The sequence below is a fragment of the Artemia sp. Qi Xiang Cuo genome, chromosome 2 (assembly GCF_049724085.1).
Source record: "Artemia sp. Qi Xiang Cuo chromosome 2, ASM4972408v1, whole genome shotgun sequence".
In the NCBI taxonomy this organism is placed as follows: domain Eukaryota; kingdom Metazoa; phylum Arthropoda; class Branchiopoda; order Anostraca; family Artemiidae; genus Artemia; species Artemia sp. Qi Xiang Cuo.
The window spans coordinates 88,649,272-88,665,647 of NC_142795.1; the positions used below are offsets into that span (position 1 = coordinate 88,649,272).

General features: G+C 32.6%; 1 protein-coding gene across 6 annotated transcripts in view; it reads right to left on the reverse strand.

Moving 5' to 3' along the window:
• Positions 1 to 16,376, reverse strand: part of LOC148955763 (uncharacterized) — a 280,415-nt gene that overhangs the window by 31,922 nt on the left and 232,117 nt on the right. The gene's annotated exons all lie outside the window — the stretch shown is intronic.

Consider the following 16,376-nt stretch of genomic DNA (forward strand, 5'->3'; position numbering starts at 1 on the left):
CATATAATGCAGAGTACCGAAAGAACATACTTGAGCTTTATCAAAATAAAATAGAATGATAAATTGCCTACGGGTCCCAGAATAAGTAAGGTACCGAACAATAACGAACTATAAATTCGGTCCAGGTTTTTCACTTTGACCGGACCGAATGGGGATAACAGATTAGACAGATTTGGACAGACAACATTGATTAAACACAGCAGTTACTGGTCCAAATGTTTGGAAAAATTATTGGGGAGGATATATTTCTTTGTGTCAAACACTGTTTCAAGTCTCAGCTTCAAAAATTCGAGTAAGAAGAAGGCCCTTGGATAACGAGGGGGTCTTTTTTTTATAAATTTAAACTAAACTTTATGAAAGCATGATTGGTCACAGCGTATATTTCAAGGCTAACGTCTTAAAAATGGGAATAGGCAAATTTTAGTTTAAGCCTTTTCTACAATTTTTTTTTTCTTGCTAGACGAGAAATAAAATGACAATGAAAAACTCGGCACCGAAACTAAATGCAAAAATCATAAAAGAAATAGGAAGTTTGAAAAGTTTCGAGTTGATTATTTATTATTGAAAACGTATTTGCTGGTGATAGCTGGGGGCGTCAAACAGTTCGTGGTAATGAACTATAAGTAAGGAGCAACTCGGCCCAATAGTAACTGAAACTCCAACAAAAGAAATTTTGATAATTAGAATAATTGACTTTTTATGCTGATTCCAAATATATAAAATTCATGAAGTTTAAGGTTACCCATCAAAAGCCACGAGCCTGAGAAAATTTGCCTGATTATAGAAAGAAAAGGGAAAAAACACTTCCAGAAATACAAGCGATCTTAATGAAAATCATACTATCAGATTTCAAGCTCCTATCTACAAAAACGTGGAATTTTGTAATTTTTGCAAGAAGAAATATCAAGGATGGGTCTTTATTTTATTTTTTTTTTCCCACAGGTGACCGAATCGAACTATGGTCCTAGACGATCGAGAGAGGACTTACTCGAAGGGAGGTCAAGTTTCTAGTGCCATTTTTGAGTGATCTTTTTCTTATGGAGGGGGGAGGTTTACAAAAAAACTTTAAAAAACGCATCAGAATTTGTTTTTATGCATCTTTCTTACATTTTTAAAAGTCGGAAAAAAATTTCGATGGGTTCAAACCCTGAAACTCCCCCTGGATACGGCCTCGATGAGGAGGCTTCCCCTTCCTCAATTCTCGCTTTTTACACAAAAGTTTGACTTTTTGTCACAATTCTTTAAGAAAGAATGCTGAAACACAGGGGCCGTTGGATTTAAAGGTGACGTATTTTTAAAGAACTTTAAGACTTTAGCGCAAAGAATAAGGATTGAGGAAAGGGCATCCCCCCCATCATATACAGAATAATTTCTGCTCGCTTTAAGTTTTAATGCTGCTTTTTAGCCTACTTTCAGATGAAACTTTATTATTTTTAATTTTATTTTAAAATATATTGCTCTTCCTGTTCTTTGTAATATTTCTGAAGCTTCAATTTCTATTTATCAATTGAAAAAAAAAAAAAAAAAATGTTCATTCTTATTGTTGCGGGTATAAGATCGTTTGTTACTGTGACGGTACAAAATGTTATTGTTACGGTATAAAATTGCTTATACCACAAAAAGGACACCTGTGAAATATTCACCAGAAAGAACTCGGAGGAAAATAAAACTTCGAGGAACTTGGAGGAAAATATAGGTGCACATGAGTCAAAATTGAGTGAGGGGTTTACGATATATTTTTCAGATGAACATGAATTTTCAGGAGACCTACACTAAGCAGGAATTAAGTCGTATAATAATTCTAACTTAAAATAAACAGACATAAATTAATAAGAAATTTGATCTAAACTTCTACTTTGACCGGACTGAACAAGTCAAAATTTTTAGGAAGAAATGGTTGTTGTGAACATTTTTCGTTGTTTCGAGTCTTAGCTCAAGTTTTGATTTTTCATCTATTAAATTCTCAAAATTCTCGTAAGAAGACGGCCCTCGGAGAGACATGTCGAATGTAGTTGCTAATTGTATCAATGGGTTAACTGAGCACCCTTCTTTTAATTGCCCCACTAAACGTAAAAACCGATCAAGAGGACATAGGAAAAATAATTATTTAGATTTAAATGCATTTTTAATCGATTTAGGTCACATATTTGAGACTAATGGAATGACTTGTTTAATAAAATATTCAAATAAGTTATCAAGGAATAATTTAATAAAAGTATTCTGGATTGCAAAAAGTAGTACAACATGTAACTCAAAAAATAAATTAATTTATGATACAGTTTGTATTTTAGCTAAATCAAAATTTATCTAAAAATACATTAAATATTAAAATATTTTAAATAATGATAATAGATTATTTATTTCTATTATTTTTGTTTCTAAACAAATAGAAGGTATTAATTTGTCAAGAATTTTAAACCATCGGAGAGTAAAGAATGCCCTTCCATGTAATTTGGTATATAATGGTTGTCCAATTTTAACATATAAATTTTCAAAAAAAATTGGTCAAATTATTTTTAACTATAATTCAATATTTAAGGGATTTGACGATGAGAGCAATTGGAAACTAGTTTGTTATTGCGAAAAGTCTCTACCGTACTTGTATAAAATTTTTGAGTATGTTGCAACAAAAAATGAGTACGTTATAAATAATATTTATCTTCAAAATATAATGAAAATGTAGGCTAAGTTCTGTCTCTCTTACGTCAGAAGGCCATCATATATTCTTAAGAGACTAAAGAATAATTTAAACTTATTTATTTATAATTGGTGCAAGAAGGAGAAAATTACTAAAGATAGATTTCAGAATTGGATAAATTTGATTTTGACTAGTGTAAGAAATAGCATGTATAGAATTAATCCAACAGATTCTGTGAAAAATTCAATATTTTATAATGCCAATATGAAACAAGCAATTGCTAATATACAGAATGAATTTATAATTGTACCAGTTGATAAAGCTAGCAATAATTTTGCCATAATTTGTCAGAAACTCTATTATGATGTTTTATCAAAAGAGTTACAAACAACAAATACATACAAAAAGGCCCATATGGAGGAAAATAGTTTAATTGAAAATATAGAAGAAAGAATTTTAAAAAATTTCAACATTAAAATAAATGATAATGATAAACAGTTTCCTTTCTTATATTGGACGATAAAATTTCATAACAATCCACCAAAACCACGTTTTATTGCTGGGGCAGCAAGGTGTCCAACCAGAATTGCGGCTACTGATCTATCTTTAATTTTAGGAGGAATTAGAAATAAATTTAAAGCATATTGCTCCGGAATTAAAAAATGTTCTAGCTTTAACCCATATTGGAGTGTTAATAACTCGTTACAAGTGATAGATTCTTTGGTGAATGTTTCAGCTAAAAGAGTCGATTCATTTGATTTTACTACTCTGTATACAAATTTGTAACTAAATTTAGTATTCGAAAAATTAAAAATGGTTATTAAGAAATCTTTTATTTTGTCTAATATCAGATTTTAGAAAATTCATACTTTTAATAAAAAAGCCCGATGGACGAATTTCTTTAGAAGTACTATTAGTTCAAGATTTTATAGCTTGGATATGGTATGCGATCTATTGGAATTAGTTTTATTTAATACATTTATAAGATTCAATGGGAATTTATATAAACAAACTGTAGGTATTCCTATGGGTGGGAATGCGAGTCCATTCATAGCAGACCTGTTTTTAAGTCAATTAGAATATGAATATATGATAAATAAAAATAGCCAAAGCAATGTAAAATATAACCTTTCAAATAATAAAAGATATCTGGACGACCTCTTAGTAATAAATTGTGCAGAGTTTATTGAGATTTCAAAAAATATTTATCCACAAGAGTTAATTCTTGAGCCTTGCTATGGGATGGGACACTCCGACCATTTCTTAGATTTAAATATTAATATTTCAAATAATAATAAATTAGTTTTTAAATTATATAATAAAACGGATGATTTTAATTTTGAAGTAATTAATTTTCCATTTCTTGAAAGTAATATACATTCAAATATTACTTATTCGGCTAATTATTCCCAATTATTTAGGTATGCAAAAATATGCAGTAATTACACAGATTTTAAAAATAGATGTAAAAAGCTGAGCGAAAAACTGATCTTAAGAGGTTTTTCTGCCAAAAAAATTAGTTCGCAATTCAAAAAATTTAGTTCCATGTATCATGAACTTTTAAGTAAATATACAAAAAATTATAAAGAAATACTGAATGATATTTTCATATAATTTCTCTTGCGCTTTTCTTTTTTGGATGTTTGAGTTTGTAGGGGTTTTCAAACAAGCTTGAGGATCTTTAAATTGGTAATTGGTTCCAGATACCAATAAAAGATACATCTGGACATGTCTTCATTTGTTCCAGAATGGTCTCTTTCAGTGACCTCTGGGATTTTATTATGGAAACATTAAAACACGTTTTGTATGTAATTTTTAATAGCTTGACTAGTATGCATGGATTTCACAAGTTTGACCTGACATAGGGTTACCATATAGATCTTATGGTAGAGGCTCCACCGTGCCGGGTAAAGAATGTAAAGCCTCGAAACCCGTTAAGGCAGGTGGTATTTCTTCTGATCAGCCCTAAATGGAAGGTTCTACTTCGAAATATTTTGCTAGATTTAAGGTGCTTTTGCTGGTAAATTTACAACGACTTACATTTATTGATAACGACTTTGCATGGATTTTGACAATTCTATTTGGTTGACGGTTTGGGTATACTGTTTGGTCCTAGGTAGTTGGATAGATGGGTAAGGTAAAAGCCTCGTTAAAGTTCACTTTTGTCTAATTTGGTGGTTTTGGACTACATTTTTTTTTTTTTTTTTTTTTTTTTTTTTTTTTTTTTTTTGCCAAGTAATTACCTCTTAAACATAATATATTAATAATAATTCTTTTATATTATAAATAATTTGATTGTGTATAATCATTTTGATGTGAAAACATGCTTAAGAGGAATGTCTTAACGGTACTTGTGCATTATTCTCAAGGTATATACAGTATAGGCAGTATGATCTTCCCTATCTCGCCCATTATAAAAACCCGGACCGAGGTGCGAGTGCTCCAGAGAATGTATAAACATAAGCGACATTAGATCTTTTCACGGGTAGACAAGTCAAATTTCTCTTGAACGCGAAACTTAGCTTCAACATTGGAACACTAAATTTTGAAGAGACTAACTTTGAATTAGTTTATTCCAATACACATATGACATTTTGTAACTAGCAGTACAATGCTATTATTAGATGTTTTTAAGAATCAAAAGTAGGTTTCGAAGTCCCAGGTCGGTTTCAAAGGCATTTTGAGACAGTTTCAGCCAAAATGCGAGCTCCAGGGTAATTGTACCGCTGATGGCAGATCAAATGAGAGGACCTGTTTGTACGCGCTAATGCAAGAAGAAGTGGGAGGAGCTGTTTGTTCGCACCAAGAATGAAGAGCCAGAAATTATCTGCGGTAAACTTACTGCTATATCTTTATACTGTGATTATTCTGTATAAAATCGAGAAATGAAGTTTGGTTAGTACTAATGAAATACACCAAAATATGATGAAAATATAATACTTTAGACACGAATTTGGACTATATATTTGCATTTTTTTTTGGGGGGGGGGAAGTACAGCGGGTTTGCATGCAAAAACTGTTAGCTACAATTATTCTGCATATGTGAAGTAAGAATTGTTTTCTAACTTCACACTGCCCAAATACTTTACACCCCCCCCTGAAATGCAAATATCAAGCCCAAATTATATATTTCCCATCTATTCTGTCACTTGTCTTTGTTTGTCTCTTGCTAAGCTGGAAGAAACTAACGAAGAAACCGGGTATTGTCTTATCTGTAGATCCACATTCTAATGTCCGTACCAAATAATGCACAAGTACCGTAATAACTTTTTACAGCGCACACTACATGCTTGAAATATTCTCAAAATGGCAACAGAAGAATTTGAGACAAAACCTTGTCTACAAAAACAATCTTTTCTTCTTCTTTTTTTTAGGCAAGAAATAAAATTTTCGGCATTGAATCTAAAAGCAGGAGTCATAAAAGGAAGAGGAAGTTTGAAAAATAGCGAGTTTTCCTTTTTTAGAAAACGCAATTACCAACAACATCTTGTGTATTTGCCATAATGAAACCATGGTCATAGTTTTTTCTTTCTAATTATTGTAGCAATTCTGAAGCCTCAATTTGTAATGAGCCTATGTTTTTTTGTAGTCTAGTCCATTGTTATCAACAACATCTTGTGTATTTACCATAATTAAATCCTGGTCATAGTTCTTTCGTTCTAATTATTGTAGCAATTGAGAAACCTCAATTTGTATTGAGCCTATGTTTTTTGTAGTCTAGTCTATTGTTACCAACAACAACTTGTGTATTTAACCCATGGTCATAGTTTGTTCTTTCTAATTATTGTAGCAATTCTGAAGCTTCCATTTGTATTGAGCCTTTTTTTTTGTAGTCTAGTCCATTGTTACCAACAACATCTTGTGTATTTACCATAATTAACCCATGGTCATAGATTTTTCTTTCTAATTATTGTACCAATTCTGAAGCTTCAATTTGTATCGAGCCTATGTTTTTTTGTAGTCTAGTCCACTGTTACCAACAACATTTTGTGTATTTACCATAATTAACCCATGGTCATAGTTTTTTCTTTCTAATTATTGTAGCAATTCTGAAGCTTCAATTTGTATTGAGCCTATGTTTTTTTGTAGTCTAGTCCATTGTTATTTCAACATGTATCAAATTGTTTTTTTATTATTACGGTATTATTTTTACGCTATAAAATATTATTGTTATAAAAACGCTTATACCGTAAAAAAGGAGAACTGTGAAATATTCATCAGATAAAACTTGGGATAAAATAAAGAAAAATTTTTTGGTAGCTCTATTATAAGTACACATAGTCCAGGAATTGAGGGAGGGGGTAGGGTGGTTTTCAAGCGAATAGGAACTTCCGGGTGATCAATACCAAGCGGAAATGAAATACTCGACACCAGTGGGATCTAATGGAGAGGGAAGGGGAGAGGGCATTGGCCCCCAATATTTTTGGTATATAAATTAATAATTTTTTTTTATATTTTTTTTTAATATCTGTGAATCATGTAATTTAACGAAACACTTTGACCCAAAGATAAAACTTCGTTTGTTTAGGAATGAGAGGGTGGGAAATTCAGTTCCTTTGGGGAAGTCAGTTCATTGAAGGGTGGGAAATTCCGTTGCTTCTGATCGTTGAAGAAATTGTCCTTTTCAGTAATTCCGGAAAATACGAAGACTTCCAACTTCAAACAAAATAGGCCGAAGCTGGATTTTAACTTAGTTCAAATAGAAATTGTGAACTGAATCTTGGAAAAAAAATAAGGATGTGTACACTTTTTAATTCACGTGAAAAATATATTTCGTTTTCAAATATTTTTTAATTGCATAAAACATATTATTTCTTCATTTCTTCTGAAACTACGATAATATAAACCCGAAGACGTTCAATTACATTTACAGCACGCAGACGACGCCAATTCAAATATTTCGGAGAAAAGATTAAATTTGGAGATTGGTGTGTCGTTCTCTTGTTTTTGAAAGCCTGTCTATATCTGTAGAATTTTACATTTCAAAACCAGTACCTCAGTAAAGTGGCGGATTCTAATATACTATTAATTTACTATTAATTAAATACTGGTATACTTAATATACTATTAATATATTATAAATACTTAATATACTATTAATTAAATACTGGTTTCTAATATAGCTATATGATATATCACGAGTAAAAGAAACGTTATATTTGTTTCATATTATATCACCACCCTCAACCCGACTGTATGGAGGAAGATTCTTTGATTTCTGTCTTACCAGTAAAGTCCTAGATCACGAAATTTCGACCAAACCAATCAACGGTTTCGCTTCATTACTCTTTATTACAAATTTATTATATTATATTTTATTTGCGATAAGATTTTATCAATACACACATTATTGTACAGATACTAGTTATTATTCATTTGATATATATATATATATATATATATATATATATATATATATATATATATATATATATATATATATATATATATATATATATATATATATATATATATATATATATATATATATATATATATATATATATATATATATATATATACATATATATTCTATCGCTTTATTATTATTCGCTTCAATATTAAACTGACAGAGACAGATGTTTCTGACAATGAACATTAATCACACGATCATTGACCTATCCGTCATAATTGTTATAATACGCAAATGATCAAATGCACTAAGGGGCTGCGGTTCAAATGAGTTTGTTGTTGCTGCTATAAATAATTCCTGAACACTGGTAGATACCTGATAATAGTTCCAGTTCTAACTTCTCCACTTAGCCCAAATAAAACCTCTGTTCTGCATTGTCAGAAAAGTGACCACGATATTTAAAAAGAGCACAAAATAAGGAACCTAATGGTACTACTTTTATTTTATTAGTATGTTCCCTTTAGATGTGATCAACCACATTAAATTTACCCGAAAATGATTTAAAAAACATAGTTAAAAAAAAACAAAATCCCTTATTTTAAATTCCTCTTTTGGGTACCCAGCTGACTGACCGTATTTCAAACAGTAGGTTGTACAAAAAGCTTGGTTCAATCCCGCTTTCTAGGGCTATAATGAAATAAAGGTTGAGATGGCTAGAGGGTGTAAAGAGGGAGGCTTAGAATAGATTAGGATGGAGAAGGAGCGTGCGTAGCTGTGTTAGCCTCAGGCAGCCTGGTTCTGCGGTGAGTTGTTAATAGTAGTAGTAGTTTTCTGGATTTATTATTATAACATACGATCCGAACAAACAATTACGGATGAAAAAAATTCAACAAGACCTCATGGCCGGCTGGTCGCTCATTTAAAAAAAATGTACAACCCCAAGACAGAAGGCCCTTTTCCCACAATTCATTTTGGTACACAAACCCAGAGATAACATTCCAGAAGTCAAGGCCGTGCCCAGGAGTCTTACTACTTACCTTCCCCCAAAGTCGCCACATTAAAGTCCATGTTAATTGTTAGCTCTTATTTAATGTTTAGCTTCTTAAATTCTTCCTCGGCATATAGAGATAAACAAAAACATAAGACAGATCCATGGTCAATAGGAAGAAAAAACTCCGGAGTACATTTTTCTGTCCACGCAAGAACTACATCTTGAAAAATTTACTAAATTCCTAGTTCAAGTTCTTTTTCTCAATTTTGTGCAATGGATTTTTATGCAAACATAAAAATCCATTTATGGGGAGGGGGTCAAAATCCGGGTCACAAAAATTCAGGGGAGGGGATCAAAATCTCGTACTCCCCCCCCCATGGATCCGACCCCGCATAGAGAAGCTTAATTGTATTATTTTATTATTTTAATTGTACTATTTTAAATTGTATTAATTGTATTATTTAAAGTTCATGAGCGGTTCAAATTCAATGATGGGTTGGTATGTCGTAAATATGAAAAACCGAAATGCACATCTTTCGATGTATTGATAGGTTCAACATAAACACGAAGAAGGCGAAAAAAAAATTAAGCAAAAGACCAAACGAGGGTGGGTTTCAGCTTGTGAATAAAAGAAAAACAAAGAACATATTTCGGTAGACTTCCGTTAATGCGTCCTCGGCGCGAAAAAAAGGGGGAGGGGAAGAGAATGGATGGCTTAGCGGAAGTCTTTACCGAAATAATTATGTTCTTTATTTTTAGTGTTTTTTTTACTTTCGTAGAAGCGCCAGCAGAAATTATTTGATAGTGTTTCTGGAGGGATTAAAAAACGGTGCAATTTTAAGCGTAATTATTTCTTTTTTCTACAAAATTCCATGGGGGTTTCAGTAGGTAATTATTCGAGAAGGCGTGTTTCTGGAACTCAAGTCACTCAAAATAGCAAAAAAAGTCCGAGCCACTTTTGTCAATATGGAACCCCCTACAAACCACTCAATTCGAGTTTAGCTGTGGTTATGAATATTACTTTCTTGTCCAATTGGATGAGTAACGAGTACGGTATTCCAGAATGCGCACTACGCGCTAAATTGCACAAAAAAGATGCAAAACTATGATCTGGAAATACCATCTAACTTAACAAGAAAACCGTGTAAAGCAAAACATGAAATAAATATCATCTGTTACTTGTCAATATCGGATGATAATTTAGAAAAAGGGGCGAAAAAAGAGCAAGTGTTCTTCTCTGCTATAATCATAGAGTTCTATTACGAGATGGTCCGTGTTTTTGCAGCATATCAAGTAACCATTCATCAAACAACACCCAAAAATCCACGCCGTAAATCAATATTACAGAACTGAAGAGAGCACAAAAACATGAAAATTACATACCTCTTCCACATTCTGATGTTAATTTTGACAAGGTGAGTGATTTTTTATTTTTGAAAGTATTGTGGTCGACTGGTTAAAACAAGTCCAAATAGTAACCTGCACAATAGAAATGTCAAGTCGAAATTAATGGTGGACCATAGCAAAAGAGAAAAAAATATTATGGCTCGAGGAATATGAATTGTTGAAATGCATAACTTATATACAATTTTGGGGGAGCTAAGCTGAAGTCAGATTATCCTGAAATATAAAAATAGTAGGCTGCAATTTTCATTTTGGTAGGGCGTGAGAGGAGGGGTACTTTTGAACAGTCTTGGGGCAAAAATTCTTCAGCCCTGTGCCAGGTATAAGGATTAATATAAAAGAAATTACGCAATCGAAGACCAAATTATTTATTTGGAAGGTGATTCGATGAAATCTAATCCAAATGTACAGAAGAGCCCCCCCCCCGCATTCAAGGTGAAACAAAACAGCAAGGTAACGAACATTTTCTCGGTCGGACGGATAATAAAATCAAAACCAAAAATAAATATTTTTCTGTCATTTTCATTGCAGACTGGTTTACAGATTTGGTTCCATTGGCTTCTTATTAATCCATTTATAGGGCAATTGGAACAAGTTTGGATGATAATTTACTGTTTCCAAAGTCAAACACAAAATTGGAAATCTGATGAATCTTGGAAAATGCGGACGTCTTTCAAAGTTGTCATGTACAGGCTAATGAGTCACATTCTCTCCACCCCCTAGTGTAGGTCTCTGGACGCCACTTATTCCATAGCACTTGGTACACTTCCATCACGCCATGCCTCTTCAGACTGCAGGACGCTTCCACATGGTTTAAACAATTTTTGAAAGTGGAAAACCCCTCGAAGAAGGAGGGGGATTTTCTCCTTTGCATTTTTTTAAATTTGCTTGGTTTTACTACCTTAAATTAATACCCCTTTGAGTTATTCAGACGCCAAATCAATTAAATTCATAAAACAAACTATGGTACTTATCTGTTATAGTGACAACACTCAAGAATTACGCTGTGTAAAACTCGAGAACAAACCGGTTTCATCTGTCTGTATTAAGCACAGTTTATAGAATTAGCAGTATTATCATTCCCTATCTCACCCATTATAAAAACCCGGACCGAGGTGCAAGTGCTCCGAAGAACGTAAAAACATAAGCGGCATTAGATCTTTTCACGGGTAGACAAAGAAAGCGGAACAAGGAACAAGTACTGACAAAACCACTTGGCCGGCTGAACCAATAAGTGGACAATAAGTGCACAAATAAGTGGGAGGAGCTTTTTGTTCGCACCGAGAATGAAGACCAGAAATGATCTGCGATAAACTTACTGGATAATTCTATAAACTGTGGTATTAAGAGACAATTCGCTTACGAGTGGGAAACAAGTGGCGGGTGATCGAATACATTGGAGTTATATAATTTGGGCTATATATTCGCAAATTAGGGGGGGGGGTAAAGTATTTGGACAGTGTGAAGTTAAAAAAACAATTCTTACTTTATAATGTGCAGAATTATTGTAGCCAACACATTTTGCATGCAGACCTGCTAAACTTTTCTCCCCTCCCCCTCTAATGTGCAAATCTCTAGCCCAAATTTGTTTCTAAAGTATTATATTTTATAATTTTTTTGTATTTTTCATTAGGACTATCCTAACTTCACTTTTTGAGTGTCGTCACTATAACCGATAAATACCTAAACAACAGAAAGGATTCAATAAGAAAATGCATTGTTATTACCAAGTGTTATCTTTAAAAAATGTCAAAATTTGCTGGTGTTTGTTTTTTAGCATGAAGAATGTGGTGAAGTGCACTTGGATATAGAAACAGTGAAACTGACTTGCACAAAAAGATTTATAATCAGATAGCCAAAATGCTTGCGTTAATTTTTGGGAATAGACCTTATTATTAGGGAATACTCTAAAGTAAATGCAAGGATACTAAGGACTGTGAAAGATCAATCGGTACTTGTATGATATACCACCTACCACTTAAGTTGTTCATTCATTGACGCAGTGCAAACCGGTTTCTTTTGCTTGTTTCTTTCAACTTAGCGTGGAAAAAGACACAGAGAAGTGACAGAATAGATGGAAAATATATAATTTGGGTTATATATTTGCACATTTGAGAGGGGGGGGGTAAAGTTTTTTTTTCGGGGGGGGGGGGGTGAAGTCAGAAAACAATTCTTACTTTATAATATCAGAATAATTATATCTAACAGATTTTGCATGCAGATCTGCTGTAATTTGCCCCAACCCCCCTAATGTGCAATTATATAGCCCAAAATTGTTTCTAAAGTATTATATTTTTAGCATACTAAGATATATTTTTATTAGGATTAGCCGATTAACCTAGCTTCAGTTCTTGAGTGGTAGGGGGTATATCATACAAGTACCGATCAATCAGATTGTTTGTAACAGCTTTGTGGAAGTTCCACAACCACATACATCTTGAAAAATTATGTAATACTGGAGATTTTAATTTCTAATACAAAACATTTTTATGGGCAGCAGGGGGTGCTAAATTAAAAAATAATAATAATAATAAGAAACAGGGATGAAAAGTAAGCTAAAAACATACGGCCCCAAATAGCTTAAGAAGTTGTAGCTTACTTTTGAAGATCGTAGTTCAGAAATGAACAAATATTAGATGAGTCATCAACATATTATTGAAGAGCCATCAACACATTGTTAATGTTTGACTTTTTCAGGAAAAAAAAACTATTAAATTCAGCTATTCGCTTTCGCTTATTTATTTTCAACATACCTACACTGACAAAGATATTGTACTGCCCATATAATTTTGAAACAACCAAAAGAAAAATATTTGACAATCATTGTTTTCCAGCATGAATAACCCTAAACTGGGCCCAGAGGGGAGGGGGCAAAAATTTTTTACCCCCTTGGTAGGCTACTACTGTAGGCTTTTTTTATGTCCTTGGTAGGCTACTTTAAGGGCCAATGAAATGCTTCGACACTATCCTTTATATACATATATTTTTTAAATAAGTACGAGACCTAATTGATTGGGTATTAGAGAGGGTATCAGAGGGTAGAGAGGCCTGTTTGTCAAAAAATATGAAAACCCATCCACCTTTGTCAAAGCAGCATATACAGGCGTGGATTTTTTTCTAATCAAATTCGACGTAGATAATTTCGGAGACCACCCTGCCTTTCCATGACGATAAATGAAAGTTCAAATAGGGATAAAATCCTTTTTAATAGACAGTGATGATGATAACAGTGATAGAAATTCACAAAAATACCAGATATTTCGGTCACGTATGCAGTGACCGTCATCAGTAATTTTACTACTGATGAGGGTCACTGCATATGTGACCCGAAATATCTAGTATTTTTGTGAATTTCTATCACTGTTATCATCATCACTGCCTATTAAAGGATTTTATCCCTATTTGAACTTTTATTTTTCTAATCAAATTCGTAACTTCACCTGGTTCAACTTTCTATATACAGTGTCTTTTTGAGTTAATCATACGCAAAATCGATCAAAATCGTTGAACAAACAAACAAAAAGATGTGATAAGAAAATACATTGTTGTTTCTGATTTTAACGTGTCGATCGCCCTCTTGGAAAATTGCCAGAATTGGTAGGTGTTTACTTATGTGTTCGATCATGAATAATATTAATCCAAAAAAAAATCGAAAAAGAAGTTTTTCAAAGAAAAGTAAAGGCCATTTTAAACTTAAGATCAGTAGATACAAATACCTGTTAAAATTCAAACTCAAAACGACATGAAATTACTATTAAGGAATAAATGAAACCCAAAACGAACAGAAATTAAATAAACAATCATAGTAAAAATAACATACAACAAGTAATAATATAAATGAATAAATAAATCCTAAAACGAGTGAAACTTAAACTGGATATGCAAATTAAGTTTGAAACGAACAAAATCACTACAAACAAGAGTTTGGTTATCACCTTCTTTTCTGACTGTAAAAGTCTAAAACCTACTGCATCATTGGGGCTTTACTGGAAACTATATGTGTGTTGAACAGTCTAGGAAAGTATAAACAAAATCAAATTGAATATTTGATATATAATGATATTAATTGTTGAAAGATCCATCGGTTCAAGATTTTGTTTCACTGCAATTCTATTTCCATTTTCAATGCTGTAAGAACTGGAAAAAAAAAATTTGTAATATAATTCGTTTTCAGTGAAGCGCCAATGGCGCAATAGGCTTTAGGTTTTTACAATTAATGAAGGGGGCAGTATCCAAACTCCTGTTTGAAGTGAAACTATATTCTTGTTGACCAATCTTAGAAAGAACTAATAAATTAAACAGAATATTTGATGTGTAATGATATTAATTGCTGAAAACTCATCAGTTCAAAATTTTCCTGTAATTTCAATGTTTATCTTCAATATTAAGTACAAAAGAAAAGATTTGTAATACAATTCGTTTTCAGTAAAGCACCAATGACGCAGTAGGTTTTAGACTTTTACAGTGAGAGAAGGAGGCATAGACACTTGAAGCAACAATTTTTGAAACAGACACTTGTTTCAAAGATTGGCCCAGCATTCTTGAAGAGGGAATAAATTTGAGAAATATGTAAAACAGACAATTAAATTAAACAAAAAAAATTGCAGGGAAGGTCCCATTAACAGTTTGATGCTTGGTTGAAATTAAATATAAAAAAACTTACTTTCCGAAAAAGAAATTTTTCAAAGAAAAGTAAAGGAGATTTTAAACTTAAGCTCAGGAGATGCAAATAGCTTTTTAAATTCAAACTAAAAACGACCAGAAATTACTATTTAAGAATGAATGAAATCCGAAACGAACAGAAATTAAATAAACAATCATAGCAAAAAACATACAACAAGTAATAATAAAAATTAATAAATATATCTTAAAGCGAGTAATGCTTAGATTGAATATGAAAATCAGGCTTAAAACGGAAAAATATATTTCGCTATTAAAGTATAAATGAAACTTAAAACAAACAGAAATTAAACAATCATGCAAACAAACATACAATCAATGCAAACAAACATACACTAGATATTAATGTAAATGAATAAATAAATCTTAAAACGAGAGTAACTTAAACTGAACACGCAAATCAAGCTTGAAACGAACAAAAATAAGAGTTTGGGCATAAACAAGAGTTTGGGTATCGCCTCCTTTTTCTCACTGTAAAAGTCTAAAACCTACTGCGTCATTTCCCTCCCCCCTAGAGTATCCCCGCTTCTATCGTAGAGTCCTCTGATACGCTGAATTGGGTGGTGCGACTTTATTTAAGAGTAATGTCTTTTTAGGGGCGTTTCCACACTTTCGAAACCAGGCAAAATTCAGGCTCGTAGCTTCCGATGGGTAACAAGAAATTTAATATATTTGGAATCAGCATAAAAAGCCAATTCTTTTGATGTAGCCTATCAGTTGTTATCAAATGTGCTTATTACTTAAACGAACCACACTCAAGAATTACGCTTAGTTCAGATCTCAGAAAACCGGTTTCATAGCAACAAGACAAGTGACGGGTAATAGAATGCATTGGACTTGTATAATTTGGGCTATACATTTGCACATTAGGCGGGTGGGGGTTAGTTTAGGTTAGGGGTGCTGTCCAAAAACTTTACCCCCACCACATCCCCTAATGTGAAGATATATAGGCCAAATTATATAAACTAAAGGTTATATATCATTAGGATTAACCTAAATTCCCTTCTTATGTGTGTTTCGTTTAATTAACAGGTACCTTATCAAAATTGTTATTTGGAGTTTTGGTTACTTTTAGACCGAGTCACTTTTTACCACTGTATATATAATTAGGCAGTAAGTTTACCGCAGATGATTTCTGGGTCTTCATTCTCGGTGCGAACAAAAAGCTCCTCCCATTTATTCATGCATTAGCGGGTTAGTGTGTATACGTCAATCAATGAGAAATGGTTCGAAATTGTATTATTCGTAATTGCAAAAGCAGAAAAAAACTTGGTGAGCCGGCCAAGTGGTTTGGAACTGTCCCATCTCAC